At 39.3% G+C, this 17,154-nt stretch overlaps 1 pseudogene across 1 annotated transcript; it reads left to right on the forward strand.

Moving 5' to 3' along the window:
• The first annotated feature begins 10,943 nt into the window (after positions 1 to 10,943).
• Positions 10,944 to 15,812, forward strand: LOC308487662 (Fc receptor-like protein 3; annotated as a pseudogene). The gene is made up of 4 exons: positions 10,944 to 10,959; positions 11,438 to 11,725; positions 12,313 to 12,438; positions 15,533 to 15,812. The product of its transcript is annotated as an Fc receptor-like protein 3 (transcript).
• The last annotated feature ends 1,342 nt before the right edge of the window (positions 15,813 to 17,154 follow it).

Here is a 17,154-nt window from a genome sequence, read left to right on the forward strand (position 1 = left end):
TTTTTTGTTCTATTTCTTTAAAAAATGCCATTGGGATTTTGATGGGGATTGCATTAAATCTGTATATGGCTTTGGGTAATATGGCCATTTTAACTATGTTGCTTCTTCCAATCCATGAGCACGGAATGTCTTTCCATTTCTTTGTGTCTTCTTCAATTTCTTTCAAAAATGTCTTATAGTTTTCAGCATATAAATCCTTCACATCCTTGGTTAAGTTTATTCCTAGGTATTTTATTCTTTTTGCTGCAATTGCAAAAGGAATTGTTTTTTCTATCTCTTTTTCTGAGATTTCATTGTTGGTATATAGGAAAGCAATGGACTTTTGTACGTTGATTTTATAGCCAGCAACTTTACTATATTCATTGATTGTTTCTAATAGCTTTTTGGTGGAGTCTTTAGGGTTTTCTATGTATAGCATCATGTCATCTGCAAAGAGTGACAATTTAACTTTTTCATTCCCAATTTGGATGCCTTTTATTTCTTTCTCTTGCCTGATAGCTCTGGCGAGGACTTCCAACACTATGTTGAAAAGCAGAGGTGATAGGGGACAACATTGTCGTGTTCCTGAACGTAGAGCAAAGGGCTTCAGCTGTTCACCATTAATTATGAGGTTAGCTGAGGGCTTGTCGTATATGGCCTTTATTATGTTGAGGTATTTTCCTTCTATACCAATTTTAGTAAGTGTTTTAATCATAAATGGTTGTTGTATCTTATCAAATGCTTTTTCTGCATCAATTGATAGAATCATATGATTTTTGTCCTTTATTTTGATTATGTGATGTATCACATTGATGGATTTGCGAATGTTGAACCATCCTTGTGCCCCGGGGATGAACCCCACTTGGTCGTGATGAATAATCTTTTTAATGCATTGTTGTATTCTATTTGCTAGAATTTTGTTTAGGATTTTAGCATCTGTATTCATCAGAGATATAGGTCTGTAGTTTTCTTTTTTTGTGTTGTCCTTACCAGGTTTTGGTATCAGGGTAATGTTGGCCTCATAAAATGAGTTAGGGAGTACTGAGTCTTCTTCAATTTTTTGGAAGAGTTTGAGCAGGATTGGTATTAGATCCTCTTTGAAGGTTTGGTAGAATTCACTGGTGAAGCCATCTAGTCCAGGACTTTTGATTTTGGGAAGGTTTTTGATGACTGATTCAATTTCGTTACTGGTGATCGGCCTGTTAAGATTTTCCAGTTCTTCATGATTCAGCCTTGGAAGGCTACATGTTTCTAAGAACTTGTCCATTTCTTCTAAGTTATTAAATTTGGTGGCATGTGGTCCTTCATAGTATTCTTGGATAATCCTTTGTATTTCTGTGGTGTCCGAGATAACTTCCCCTTTTTCATTTCTGATTTTGTTGATTAGTGTCTTCTCTCTTTTTATCTTAGTGAGTCTAGCCAAGGGTTTGTCGATTTTGTTAATCTTTTCAAAGAACCAGCTTTTTGCCACATTAATTTTTTCTATTGTCTTTTTGTTCTCTATTTCAATTAGTTCTCCTCTGATTTTTGTTATTTCCTTTCTTCTGCTGACCTTGGGTTTCGCTTGTTCTTCTTTTTCTAGTTTTTTAAGGTGTAACATGAGGTTATCTATTTGGGATTTTTCTTGTTTCTTGAGATAGGCCTGTAATGATATAAATTTCCCTCTTAAAACTGCTTTCGCGGCATCCCAAAAATTTTGGTAGGATGTATTTTCATTGTCATTTGTTTCTATGTATCTTTTGAGCTCTCCTCTAATTTCTTCTTTGACCCAGTCGTTCTTTAAAAGTATGTTGTTTAATCTCCATGTATTTGTGTTTTTTCCTGCTTTCTTTTTGCAGTTGATATCCAATTTCAAAGCTTTGTGATCAGAGAATATGCTTGGTATGATTTCAATCTTCTTAAATTTGCTGAGGCTGATTTTGTGTCCCAATATATGGTCTATCCTTGAGAATGTTCCATGTACACTAGAAAAGAATGTATAGTCTGATGTTTTAGGATGAAGTGCTCTATATATGTCAATTATGTTCAATTCATCTAATGTGTCATTTAGGGCTGCGATTTCGTTATTTATCTTCTGTTTGGATGATCTATCCATAGCTGTCAATGATGTATTTAAGTCCCCTAGTATAATTGTGTTTTGGTCAATTTCTCCCTTTAGTTCTGTTAGTAGCTGATTGGTATATTTCGGTGCTCCCTGATTGGGGGCATAAATATTGATGACTGTTATGTCTTCTTGTTGTATAGTCCCCTTTACCATTATGAAATGTCCATCTTTGTCTCTTGTTATCTTTTTCACCCTGAAGTCTGTTTCATCGGAAATCATTATGGCTACACCTGATTTTTTCTGGGTACCATTTGCTTGAAGTGTCAATTTCCACCCTTTCACTTTGAGTCTATGCTTGTCCTTGTAGCTGAGATGTGTCTCTTGTAGGCAGCATATGGTTGGGTTTGGTTTTTTGATCCAATCTGCTACTCTGTGTCTCTTTATTGGTGAGTTCAGTCCATTTACATTTAGGGTGATTATTGATATGTGAGGATTTCCTGTCATTCTGTCTTTAGTTTTCTGGTAAGGCTGTGTCTCCATTGTTTCTTTGCCTTTTTGTTGTTGTCCGTTATTTCTGTGTGGTAGTATTCTATGATGTTTCCCTCTGTTTCTTCTTTTATTACAGTATATATTTCAGATTTGGATGTTTTTTGAGTGGTTACCCTTGAGTTTATGTAAAAGAAAGTTTGATATTTAGAGTATTCCAGTTTCTTCAGTACGCTTACTTTCTCTATTCCCATATTCCAGTTCAGGCCTTTACGCTCCCCCTTTTTATGTTTCGGTTGCCACAAGTTGTCCCTGTTGATGGTGGTCTAATAGCCTCCTTTAGTATTTCTTGTAGTGCAGGTCGTGTATTAGAAAATTCCCTCAGCTTCTGGATGTCTGGAAAGGTCTTTATTCCTCCTTCATATCTAAAGGAGATCTTTGCTGGATATATTATTCTTGGCTCATGATTTCTCTCTTTCAATAGTTTGAATATTTGGTTCCATTCCCTCCTAGCTTGTAGAGTTTCTGCTGAAAAATCTGATGATAATCTAATGGGCTTTCCCTTGTAAGTTACCGTCTTCTTTTCCCTGGCTGCCTTGAGGATTCTTTCTTTATCATTGATTTTAGAGAGCTTCAATACAATGTGCCTTGGTGAAGGCCTGTTGGGATTGAGGTAATTAGGTGTTCTATTTGCTTCTTGGATTCGAGGATCCAGTTCTGTCCACAAGTTTGGGAAGTTCTCATCGACGATTTGTTTGAATATATTCTCTGTTCCCTTCCCTCTTTCTTCTCCTTCTGGTATACCCATTATTCTTATATTGCTCTTTCTGATGGAGTCAGAAAGTTCTTGTAGAGTTCTTTCATTTCTTTTAAGTCTCAAGTCTCTTTCTTCTTCCCTCTGTGTAAATTCCAGGTTCCTATCTTCGATGTCACTGATTCTTTCCTCCATCTGGTCAACTCTACTACCTAAGCTGGATATTTTATTGTTAATTTCTTCTATTGAGTTCTTAATCTCCAGAAATTCTATTTGGTTCTTTTTCCAGATTTCAATCTCTTTTGTAAAATGCTCATGGTGTTCTTTGATTGTGTTTCTGAGTTCATTAAACTGCCTTTCTGTGTTTTCTTGCATCTCGTTCAGTTTTTTCAGAATTGCTATCTTGAATTCTCTGTCATTTAAATCACAAAGGTCCATATCTCTAAGTTCCTTTTCTGGAGACTTTTCACTTTCTTTCTGAGGTATCTTGTTGCCTTGGTTATTCATGGCAATCACTGATTTACTATTTCTCTTCCTAGACATCTACAGGAGTGTCTTCTGCAACAGGTTGATAGGTATGCAAAGAGCTTTTGGAGTTCCAAAGCTCTTTCTGCACCAGATTCAGAGTTTGTTTGTTTCAGCAGTTCTGTTTACTCTTGCAGGGATCCGCCGAGATAGGTGGGGCCAGGGGCGGGGTGAGTTGTGAGAGGTGGCCCAGAGCAATGGCGGCGACCACCACCACAGCCAGTCCTGCTTCCACAGCTCCCTCCCCTTTGCCGGAACTAGTTGAGCTGCGAATCTGTGTCTGCGGTCCACAGTTCTCAGAGCAGCAAATATTCTGTCCTTTGATCCGACACTGCTACTTTATCGCTTCTAGCACCGGGCAGGTGGGGGCGGGGCGAGCTCTGGTAGAGTAGGGAGGGGGCGGCTAGTCTCCGTGCCTAGGGCTTCCGTTCTCCGCTGGCAGTGAGGGCTTAAACCACCGATTTCAGCCCTCTTCCCTCAGTCTTTGCTCCGAGGTCTGCCGTGAGCGAGCGTTGGGTTCAGCGGTTTTGTATGCTGCCCCCTCAGTCCTGTGGGCCGTAAGCGGAGCCCTAGCAGTCCGAGTCCTTCCCTCTCCCGCAGCTGCGGAAGATCCAGGCGCAGCGGGCTCCGAGCACTGAGCTAGGTCTGTGTCCTGCGCCCGCGCGGCTCCGTCTCCGCACTTCTCCTCTCCCTCCTCCCCCGCTCGCGCGATTCACCCACCTGGAGGTGAATTCAGTAGTCGGCCTCTTCGTCTTGCCTGTCTGCTGTGCAAGGAGTCCTTTGTGGAGTTATTGTTGTCCGATTCGTTGTAAATTTCAGGGGAGCGTTACAGAGGCTCACCTCACGCCGCCATTTTTTTTTTATCTTCTCTGTGTTAGGTCTTATGCTTAAGTCTTTCATCCATTTTGAATCAATTTTGGTACATGGTGACAGATAGCAGTCCAGTTTCATTCTTTTGCATGTGGCCATCCAATTCTCCCAGCACCATTTATTGAAGAGGCTGTCTTTCCTCCATTGTATGTTTTTAGCTTCTTTGTCAAAAATTATCTGTCCATATTTATGTGGCTTTATTTCTGGGTTCTCAATTCTATTGCATTAATCTATGTGTCTGTTTTTCTGCCAATACAATGCTGTTTTGATTATTGTAGCCCTGCAGCACAAGCTAAAGTCAGGGAGTGTGATACTCCAGTATTGTTCTTTTTTCTTAAGATTGCTTTGGCTATTCGGGGTCTTTTGTGGTTCTAAACAAATCTGATGATTTTTTTGTTCTATTTCTTTAAAAAGTGCCATTGGGATTTTGATGGGGATTGCATTAAATCTGTATATTGCTTTGGGTAATATGGCCATCTTAACTATGTTGATTCTTCCAATCCATGAGCACAGAATGTCTTTCCATTTCTTTGTGTCTTCTTCAATTTCTTTCAAAAATGTCTTATAGTTTTCAGCATATAAATCCTTGGTTAAGTTTATTCCTAGGTATTTTATTCTTTTTGCTGCAATTGCAAAGAGAATTGTTTTTTGTATTTCTTTTTCTGAGATCTCATTGTTAGTATAAAAAATGCAATGGACTTTTGTACGTTGATTTTGTAGCCAGCAACTTTACTGTATTCGTTGATTGTTTCTAACAGCTTTTTGATGGAGTCTTTAGGGTTTTCTATACATAGCATCATGTCATCTGCAATGAGTGACAATTTACCTTCTTCATTCCCAATTTGGATGCCTTTTATTTCTTTCTCTTGCCTGATGGCTCTGGCAAGGACTTCCAACACTATGTTGAAAAGCAGAGGTGATAGGGGACAACCTTGTCGTGTTCCTGAACGTAGAGCAAAGGGCTTCAGTTTTTCATCATTCATTATGAGATTAGCTGAGGGCTTGTCATATATGGCCTTTATTATGTTAAGGTATTTTCCTTCTATACCTATTTTATTAAGTGTTTTAATCATAAATGGATATTGTATCTTGTCAAATGCTTTTTCTGCATCAATGGATAGAATCATATGATTTTTGTCCTTTATTTTGTTTATGTGATGTATCACATTGATGGATTTGCGGATGTTGAACCATCCTTGTGCCCCGGGGATGAACCCCACTCGGTCGTGATGAATAATCTTTTTAATGCATTGTTGTACTTGATTTGCTAGAATTTTGTTTAGGATTTTTGCATCAGTATTCACCAGAGATATTGGTCTGTAGTTTTCTTTTTTTGTGTTGTCCTTACCAGGTTTTGGTATCAGGGTAATGTTGGCCTCATAAAATGAGTTAGGGAGTACTGACTCTTCTTCAATTTTTTGGAAGAGTTTGAGCAGGATTGGTATTAGATCCTCTTTGAAGGTTTGGTAGAATTCACTAGTGAAGCCATCTGGTCCCGGACTTTTTCTTTTGGGAAGGTTTTGGATGACTGATTCAATTTCGTTACTGGTGATTCATCTGTTTAGATCTTCCAGTTCTTCATGGTTCAGCCTGGGAAGGTTATATGTTTCTAAGAACTTGTCCATTTCTTCTAGGTTATTAAATTTTGTGGCGTATAGTCCTTCATAGTATTCTTGCATAATCCTTTGTATTTCTGTGGTGTCCGTGATAACTTCCCCTTTTTCATTTCTGATTTTGTTAATTAGTGTCTTCTCTTTTTTTTATCTTAGTGAGTCTAGCCAAGGGTTTGTCGATTTTGTTAATCTTTTCAAAGAACCAGCTCTTTGTCACATTAATTTTTTCTATTGTCTTTATATTCTCTATTTCATTTAGTTCTGCTCTGATTTTTGTATTTCCTTTCTTCTGCTGACCTTGGATCTCACTTGTTCTTCCTTTTCTAGTTCTTTAAGTTGGAACGTGAGGTTATTTATTTGGGATTTTTCTTGTTTCTTGAGATAGGCCTGTAATGATATAAATTTCCGTCTTAAAACTGCTTTCGCTGCATCCCAAAGATTTTGGTAGGATGTATTTTCATTGTCATTTGTTTCTATGTATCTTTTGAGCTCTCCTCTAATTTCTTCTTTGACCCAGTTGTTCTTTAAAAGTATGTTGTTTAATCTCCATGTTGTTGCGGTTTTTTTCCTGCTTTCTTTTTGCAGTTGAAAATCAATTTCAAAGCCTTGTGATCACAGAATATGCGTGGCATGATTTCAATTTTCTTAAATTTGCTTAGGCTGATTTTAGGTCTATCCTTGAGAATGTTCCATGTACACACGAAAAGAATGTATAGTCTGATGTTTTAAGATGAAGTGCTCTATATATGTGAATTATGTCCAATTCATCTAATGTGTCATTTAGGGCTGCGATTTCGTTATTTATTTTCTGTTTGGATGATCTATCCATAGCTGTCAATGATGTATTTATTCCACTAGTATAATTATGTTTTGGTCAATTTCTCCCTTTAGTTCTGTTAGTAGCTGATTGGTATATTTCGGTTCTCCCTGATTGGGGGCATAAATATTGATGACTATTATGTCTTGTTGTATAGTCCCCTTTACCATTATGAAATGTCCATCTTTGTCTATTACTATCTTTTTCACCCTGAAGTCTGTTTCATCTGATATCATTATGGCTACACCTGATTTTCTCTGGGTACCATTTGCTTGGAGTGTCAACTTCTACCTTTTCACTTTGAGTCTTTGCTGTTCCTTGTAGCTGAGATGTGTCTCTTGGAGACAGCATATGGTTGGGTTTAGTTTTATGATCCAATCTGCTATTCTGTGTCTTTTTATTGGTGAGTTCAGTTTATTTATATATAGGGTGATTATTGATACATGAGGATTTCTTGTCATTCTATCTTTAATTTTCTGGTAAGGCTGTGTCTCCATTGTTTCTTTGCCTTTTTGTTGTTGTTTATTATTTCTGTGTGGTGGTATTGTATGATGTTTTCCTCTGTTTCTTCTTTTATTACAGTACATATTTCAATTCTGGATTTTTTTGAGTGATTACCCTTAATTTTATGTAAAATAAATTTGATATTTAGACTATTCCATTTTCTTCAGCGCACTTACTTTCTCCGTTTCCATATTCCGGTTCAGGTCTTTACTCTCCCCCTTTTTATGTTTCGGTTGCCACAAGTTGTCCCTGTTGATGGTGGTCGAATAGCTTCCTTTAGTATTTCTTGTAGTGCAGGTCATGTATTAGAAAATTCCCTCGGCTTCTGTATGTCTGAAAAGGTCTTTATTCCTTTTTCATATTAAAGGATATCTTTGCTGGATATATTATTCTTAGCTCATAATTTCTCTCTTTCAATAGTTTGAATATTTGGTTCCATTCCCTCCTGGCTTGTAGAATTTCTGCTGAAAAATCTGATGATAATCGAATGGGCTTTCCTTTGTAGGTTACCGTCTTCTTTTCCCTGGCTGCCTTGAGGATCTTTCTATGTCGTTAATTTTAGACAGCTTCAATACAATGTGCCTTGGAGAAGGCCTGTTGGGATTGAGGTAATTAGGTGTTCTATTTGCTTCTTGGATTCGAGGATCCAGTTCTGTCCACAAGTTTGGGAAGTTCTCATCAACAATTTGTTTGAATATATTCTCTGTTCCCTTCCTCTTTCTTCTCCTTCTGGTATGCCCATTATTCTTATATTGCTCTTTCTGATGGACTCAGAAAGTTCTTGTAGAGTTCTTTCATTTCTTTTTAGTCTCAAGTCTCTTTCTTCTTCCATCCATGTAATTTCCAAGTTTCTATCTTCGATGTCACTGATTCTTTCCTCCATATGGTCAACTCTACTACCTAAGCTGGCTAATTCATTCTTAATTTCTTCTATTGAGTTCTTAATCTCCACAAACTCTATTTGGTTCCTTTTAAAATTTCAATCTCTTTTGTAAATGCTCATGTTGTTCTTTGATAGTGTTTCTGAGTTTATTAAACTGCCTTTCTGTGTTTTCTTGTATCTCATTGAGTTTTCTCAGAACTGTAAACTTGAATTCTCTGTCATTTAAATCACATATTTCCATGTCTTTAAGTTCCTTTTCTGGATACTTTTCACTTTTTTTCTGAGCTGTCCTGTTGCCTTTGTTACTCGTGGCATTATTGATTTATTATATCTCTTCCTAGACATCTACAGGAGTGGCTTCTGCAATAGGTTGGTAGGAAGAGGTCTTTCTTTTGTTTTCCAATACTTGTTGGTAGAATGTTTTATTTTCTCTCCAACTGCAGCCTTTTTTTCTCTCTCACACGGTAGTGCTATGTTCTCTCTGCACTCTTTCAGCTTCTCACAGAATGGTGGGATTCCCTGCTAGATAGGCTTCTCGTTCTTAATAGTTTGCCTGGGTCACAGGGTGCAGTGTCTGTGTGGGTATGCGGAGAGCTTTTGAAGTTCCAAAGCTTTTTCTGCACCAGATTCAGAGCCCATATGTTTCAGCAGTTTTGTTTACTCCTGTAGGTGTCCACCCAAATAGGTGGGGCCAGAGGCGGGGTGAGTTGTGAGAGGTGGCCCAGAGCAATGGCGGCGACCACCACCACAGCCGGTCCTGCTTCCACAGCTCCCTCCCCTTTGCCGGAACTAGTTGGGCTACAAATCTGTGTCTGCAGTCCACAGTTCTCAGAACTGCAAATATTCTGTTCTTTTGATCTGACACTGCTATTGTTCTGCTTCTAGCACTGGGCAGGTGGGAGCGAGCGAGCTCTGGGAGGGTAGGGAGGGGGCGGCTAGTCTCAGTGCCTAAGGCTTCCATTCTCTGCTAGGCAGTGAGGGCTTAAACCACTGTTTTCAGCCTTCTTCCCTCAGTCTTTGCTCCAAAGTGAGTGTTGGGTTCATCTGTGTTATATGCTGTCCCCTCAGCTCTGTGGGCCATAAATGGAGCTCTAGCAGTCCGAGTCCTACCCCCTCCCGCAACTGTGGTAGTTCCGGGATGCCGCGTGCTCGGAGCACTGAGCTAGGTCTTCGTCCTGCGCCCGTGGGGCTCTGTCTCCGCATTTCACTTTTCCCTACTCCCCCGCTCACTAGATTTGCCCACCTTTAGTTGAATTCAGTAGTGGACCTCTTTGTCTTGCCTGTCTGTTGTGCAGGGAGTCCTTTGTGGAGTTATAGTTGTTCGATTCGTGGTAAATTCCAGGGGAGATCTACAGAGGCTCACCTCATGCCGCCGTTTTGATTACTCTGTGACTTTTTATTAGTGAGTTCAGTCCATTTACATTTAGGGTGATTATTGATATATGAGGATTTCCTATCATTTTAGCTTTTGTTTTCTGGTGGCTCAATGTCTTTATTTTTTCTTTGCTTTTTTGTTGAAGAATACCCAACTTTTAGTAAAGGCTTCTAAATGCCAGTCCTGAACCAAAGCTTTTGTCCTCAGTTCTAGAAGAACCCCCACCCCATGCTCAGAATATCTGGTGAGGGGAAGACTTAAGGAAAGTTTACCAGGGCCAGCCCAGTGGCTCAGGTGATTGGATCACTGTGCTCCTAACACTGAGGTCACCGGTTCAATTTCCCACCTGGGCCAATGAGCTGCACCCTCTACTGCTAAGATTGTGAACAACTGCTGTCCCTGGAGCTGGTCTGCTGTGAGCTGCCCAAGGTTGGTGTGGGTTGCTGAGCACTGCCGTGGGCTACTGTGTGCTGCCATGAGTGTCTGGTTGCCAGCATGAGTGGTCAACAGCCAGTGTGAGTAACCAGTAGCCAGCATGAGTTGCCGTGGGCTGTCGTGGGCTGCTGTGTGCTGCCATGGGCTACTGTGTGCTGCCATGAGTGGCTGATGGCCAGCATGAGTGGCCGGCAGCAGGTAAGAGCTGCTTTGAGCTGCTGTGAGCTGCTTTGAGCCGACTGAGGACTGGCGACCGACTGCCCCAGCCAGGGGGAGTGCAACACTCATAAGACCAGCATGGGCCAGGGAGCTGTGACCTACACAACTAGACTGAGAAACAACAGCTTGAACCAGAGTTGGGGGAGTGGGGAAGGGGATTAAGGGAGGGAAAAATTTACCAAATGCAAGGCATTGCTCAGAGTAGTTTTATATTCAATCCTCCCCGCATCCTTGTGAAATACTACTGAAGTGTGAATAATATCTGCAAAGTAGGTGCTATTATCGTCTCCATTTTACACATGAGGAAACTGAAAGCACCTGTTAAGTGACCTGCCGAAGATAACACAGCATACAAGTGGCACAACTGGAATGTGAACCTAGGCACTCTGACACCAGTATATGACCTTTTAACCACCTTGCTATACTTTCTATCTCAACTATGCCAGTGGAGAATGGTATCAATTATAGCTACCAATTGCTGAACATCTGCAATGTATCTCATTTTTTCTTTATGAGAATTCTATGACTTTGGTATGATGATTCACAATTTATCCCTAAGAAAACTGAGGATCAGAGAGATTAATTGACCTACCAAGACCATGTAACGAGTAAGTGGCAGAGCAGGGTGGGGACTCCACAGACTATGTTTTCCCCATCACTCTTGCTGCCCCAAGTGCATCAGGAGACCAGAAGGGAGCAAGATCACTGTGGTCAATAGAGAGGGCTAATGAGCATGGAGGACGTGTGAGGTCAGATTTTTAGAACATTAAGTTGCAGGGTGGTTCTGCCTAATACCTCCCAACATGCTCCCTCCCTACTAAAAACCCTCCTCTGCCTAAACATTTGATTCCACTAACTCCACCTGCCATAATGCTCAGCAGGTGCTACCAGCTTCTGCCCCAGGCCCTCAGCTGACATCCTGTGTTTACACAGGAATCCCTGTGTCTGGAATGCTCCTGGAGGCCCAGCCCCACGGGGGCCAGGCAGTTGAAGGAAAGATGCTGGTCCTTGTCTTCTCTGTGGCTGAAGGCACAGGGGAAACCACATTCTCCTGGCACAAAGAGGACATGAAGGAGAGTCTGGGGAGGAAAAGTCAGTGTTCCCAGTGATCAGAGCTGGAGATCCTTGTTATCAGAGAGAGCCGTGCTGGGGGATACTACTGTACAGCTGACAATAGCCATGACCTCATCCAGAGTGAGACAATGAACATCACTGTGAGAAGTAAGTAGCACTCTCTTAATTAGCCAGCAATTCCCAGTGAGGGTCAGTTTCCTTGTGTGGCAGTGAAGATGTTCCAAGAATGACAAGGAACAGGGCCATGAAGACGTTAAGAAAGAACATGGTAGTATTGTCATTGCAATGATGGTGGTGGTGGTTACAATGCAACATTGGCAGAGGAATTAAAGGAAGATGACAAGGGGAAACACAAGGCAGGTTACATGGTATGACCGTATTCTCCAGAATTCCTCACTAGAGGTCATCAAAGCTCTGCTGGAACTGTCTCTGCAGCATTAGATTCAGAGGTACTACAATGGGAAAGAATCTATGGGGCTGGAGAGATACTGTGAGAACACTAAGTGAGGATATGGTGGGCTATATGTCTGTACCACCAGAAGGCACCCTCTTTAATGGGCCTTACTGCCTCTGTCAATTCCAGTGTCACATCCTTTCTTCACCATCAGGGCTCGAGGGGTCCAGGTCTTCATTGGGGACATTGGCTTCACTGTGAAAACAAGAGCGCATCTTCATCCCCCCCCCCATTCCATACTGATTTTATCATGAAAATATCCCCTTGGGGAACATCTCAGTGCCTTTTGGAGGAGGAGTGTCCTTCAAGCTCTCTCTGACCACAGAGCATTCTAGGAACTACTCCTGTGAGGCTGACAATGGCCTGGTGGCCCAGTGCAGTAAGATGGTGGCACTCAACATCACAGGTAGAACATGTCCAATATTTCCTTCCAGAGGACCAATTGCAATTGTGCCAAGCAATGGCTTATGTGTCCTTTCCACTGGATATTCCTGTCCCTCAGGAAATCAGAGTTAAACGAGAGAGTCCATCTACTCTTCCAGGCTTTCCTTTTCATTGGTCTTAACAACAGCATCACTGGCCTACCACTTCCCCTTCCTGTTTCCCTTTCACTTTACATTATCAGATATGTGTGAAATAGGTACTATTTGTAGGGCAATGTACTGGGATTAAGTTAGCATTGAGAGTGGGGCAAGTGAGGCCTGGATAGAGGAGGGAGACACCCCTGAGAAAAATAAGGAAAGATCCTTGAACACTCAGAGCTCACAGTGAGCAAGGAGGTACAACTAAGCTTCATAAATAGTTAATAAAAATATAGAAAAAAACATGAACAAACCAGCTTCTGGAATTCAAAACTTTCCTAGGATTAGCCCTTTTAATCTCCATAGCAACTCTCATTTTACAAATGAATAAATGAAGTTTAAATCAAATCATTTGCCCAAGTCACACAGCTAATAGGTACAAAGATGGAAGTTTAGGGTAGGGTTACCAGAATCAAGAAACTGCGTTCTTTGCCACTATTTTAATATATCATGATAGTTATATTTTTTCGTTAATTTATTATTGTAGAAAAGTGCATTAATAGGTTTGCTAATATATAATCATTGAATTCCTGCTATAAACCTTTCTTAGTTATCATGTCATCATAGGTAATAGCTACAACATGCTAATATTTTATTTCATATTTGCCTCTTAATTTATAGGTGAGTTTTCTTTTTTGAGCTATACTCATCTAGTTTTGGTTCTAAAGATAGTTCAGCCTCATAAGAATGATTTCAGAAGCTTTCCATATTTCCTGTGCTTTGCAGAAGTTTAAAACAATATTGGAATTATCTGTTACTTGAAAAGTCTTTGGAACAAGGCCAAACAATTTTCTGAGCCTGGTAGATTTTTACCTCTATTTTCAAACCCTTTTTATTAGTCTTTTCAAATTTTCTATCCTTTGTTAAGATAATTTGAATGTTTTACCACAAAATTCGGGAATTTTATCTAGATTTTCAAATTTATCACATAATGTTGGCCGTAGTATTATTAAATTTTTAAACAGCTTTCATATTTGTGGTTATACTCTCTTCACATTTCTGATTTGTTTCTGTGATCTCTTAGAATTTCTTAATAAGATTTGCCAGAGGTTTGTCTATTTTATTGCTCTTTTTAAAGAGCCAGAGTTAGTTATTTTTTACATTAGTTTTAGGTGTACAAAGCTACATAATACTTAGACATTTACACCCTTCACAAAGTAATAACCCCCCTACCCCAAGCTACTACCCCTCTGACATCTTATATAACTGTAGCCATGTTAGTTTGTAGTATTCAAATCTATTTGGTTTTTGGTTTTCTGATTCATTTATTTCTTTTTTCATCTTCAGTATGTCTTTTCTCCTTTTGTTTACAGTTTATTTCATGTTGTTCTTTCTTTAATTTCTTAAGCAAATGCTTATTCATTTTTCATCTTTATTTGTTTTCTAGTAAATGAATTTAAAACTGTTTTCTAAATACCACTTTCATCTCGTTCTACAAGTTTTGATGTACATATATTTTAATTTGTTTAATTTGTAAAATATGGATAATACGCATTTTCATTTTCTGTAACTTGAGACTTACAGTTTCTTATGAATATATTTTATTTTGATCTTTTTTTAAAAATTGGGGAATATTGGGGAACAGTGTGTTTTTCCAGGACTCATCAGCTCCATGTCAAGTCGTTGCTGTTTTTTTCAATGCAGTTGTGGGAGGCGCAGCTCACTGGCCCATGTGGGACTTGAACTGGAGACCTTGGTGTTATGAGCACCATGCTCTAACCACTGAGCAAAGCAGCCACCCAATCCTTTTAAAAAAATAATTTCTTATAGATTTTTAAGATTATACTTGTGATAAAATTTTATCAAAGAATATGGTCTGCATAATTTTTACTTTTGGCAACTTACTGAGAATTTCTTTATGGGCTAACATACAGTCAACATTTTTGTAAATGCTATATGTGGAATTTGAAAATAATGTGAATTTTCTCTTTTAGATATACCAAATTAAGTTCAGTATTTATTTTTTTATTAAATTAAGCTAGTTGCTTGATTTATTCAGTCTCTATCGAGTCTTACATATGTTTGATCTTTTCAATCTATTAATTTTTGAGAATCATATTTATATCATTACCCATAATTATTCCAAGTTTACATTTTTGCAGGGGCTTTGCCATGAACTTGGTAACTAACTGTGTAAGATGGGTAATTTTGATTGCAAATGACAGAAATCCCATACAAACTTCACAAAAAAATAAGTGAAGTTGGCAAGATGGGTCAGGAATAGACATGGCTTAATGTGTGACTGGATTCAAGAGTTCTGTCTTTGCCTCCCCTCTTTACTCTGGATTTCTCCATTAGCTTAATTCTTAGACAGACAAAGCTGGCCACTGACAGCTCTAGGCTTACATTCCTCCTTTCTGCTAGAGATCCTAGAAGAAAGAGTCTCTTTAAAAGCAACTCCAGTATAAAACAAACAAGCTGGCAACAAATAAACAGGCAGAGATTAGAGGTTAACCAGTCTGTGATGTGTTCACCCACTGTGATTGGTGGGCCTGTGATTGGTGAAGTGATCCACAGAGTGTAGTATAGTTTTCAAAAGGAAAATGAATAACTCAATTGACCTAAAGTCTTTCTCTATTCTAGGCATCAGTCTCCATTTCTAAGAAAGACATAGTTCAAGACTTCTCTTTTTCCAAGATCTTTTTGAGCTCATGAGAATCAAACCATAAGTCCTCACACTTTTTTATCATCAGAAAGCAAAGACTCTTTTCCCAGGTGTCTTTGAGCGGGTGTCCTTGGTGGGACGGGATGCTGTTAAGAGATGATAATGAAGTGGGAAAGAGCCAACGCTCTGTGATTCTCTACTTCAGTAAGCCCCCTACTCCCTATACCACACATCTCCACCACCATCAAACAACCATTCTAACACTGGGCTCCCACCTTAAATCCTCTTGATGAATGGTCTTCACTGCTGTGAAGTGCAGGTGGAGATGGAACAGGAAAGTCACTGGGGCACTGTATGTGATGATGGCTGGAACATGAAGGAAGTGGCCATGGTGTGCTGGGAGCTGAACTGTGGTACAGCGGACCATAAACCTGAAGGCATGTCGTATCCACCAGTGGCAGAAAAGAACCAAATTGTGTTTATTCATCTATCTCTGTGCAATGGTATAGAAGAGGCACTGGATGAATGTGAGCAGTTTGACATTTTTGACTGTGGCATGATGAGGATGCAGGTAAAGTATGTGAAGGTGGGTAATGGCAGGGTCTGGAGGTTAAGAATTAGCTAATTCAGCACAGAGGGCCTTCCCTATGCTACCACCACCAATTCATTTACTATTCACCATTGCCCCTTCCCCCTTCAGAACCACTCACCCATTCTACATTAGAATGTGGTCAGGACAACACCATTAGTTCATGTTAATGAACTAATGGGTCATAAAAACTCTCCTATTTGTTCTATTATAAGCACATATCTGCCAACTCAAAAGATAAAACACTGATATTTTCATGACCATGAGTTGGAGCATAATTCCAGAAAAATAATTATAAAACCATAGAATTAAACAATTTTAGTGATTTTAAATCAGTCACACTGCACAGCAATTTTGAGAAAGAAGAACAAATCTGGAGGTATCATGCTACCTGATATCTAACTATATATACTACAAGGTTATAGTAATCAAAACAGCACGGTACTGGCATAAAAACAGACACATGGATCAATGGAACAGAATAGAGAGTCCAGAAATAAACCCACACCTATATGGTCAATTAATCTATAACACAGGAGGCAAAAATATGCAATGGAGTAAAGACAGTCACTTCAATAAATGGTGCTGTGTAAAGTGGACAGATAAATGCAAAAAAAATGAATGAATGAAAAAAACTAGACCACTTTCTTACACCTTATACAATAATAAACTCAAAATATATTAAAGACTTAAATGTAAAATTTGAAACCATAAAACTCCTAGAAGAAGATGTGGTATATGTACACAATGGAATGCTATTCTGCCATAAGAAAAGATGAAATAGTGTCATTTGTGACATGGATGGATCTTGAGATTATGCTAAGCAAAATAGTCAACATAAAAAGTTGAGAACCATATGATTTTACTGATTTGTGGGATATAAAACTGAAAGCAACAAAGAAACAAGACAAAGAAACAAAAATTCATAGACAGAGACAATAGTTTAGTGGTTATCAGAGGTTAAGGGGAGAGAGGGGGTGGCAGATGAAGGAAATGGGATCAAATATATGGTGATGGAAGGAGAACTGACTCTGGGTGGTGAACACACAATGTGATATATAGATGATGTATTACAGAATTGTATACCTGAAACCTAGGTAACTTTACTAACCATCATCAGACCAATAAACTTTAATTAAAAAAAACTAAAATGTTTTTGCACAACAAAGGAAACCACAAAGAAAACAAAAAGACAGCCTACTGAATGGGAGAAGATATTTGCCAATAATACTTCTAACAAGGGGTTAATATCCAAAATGTACTAAGACTCATACAACTTAACCCCCCTAAAAACAAACAATCCAATTAAAAAATAGACAGAGGACCTGGACCTGAATAAACATTTCT

The sequence above is a fragment of the Rhinolophus hipposideros genome (genome assembly GCF_964194185.1).
Source record: "Rhinolophus hipposideros genome assembly, chromosome: 19".
Lineage (NCBI taxonomy): Eukaryota > Metazoa > Chordata > Mammalia > Chiroptera > Rhinolophidae > Rhinolophus > Rhinolophus hipposideros.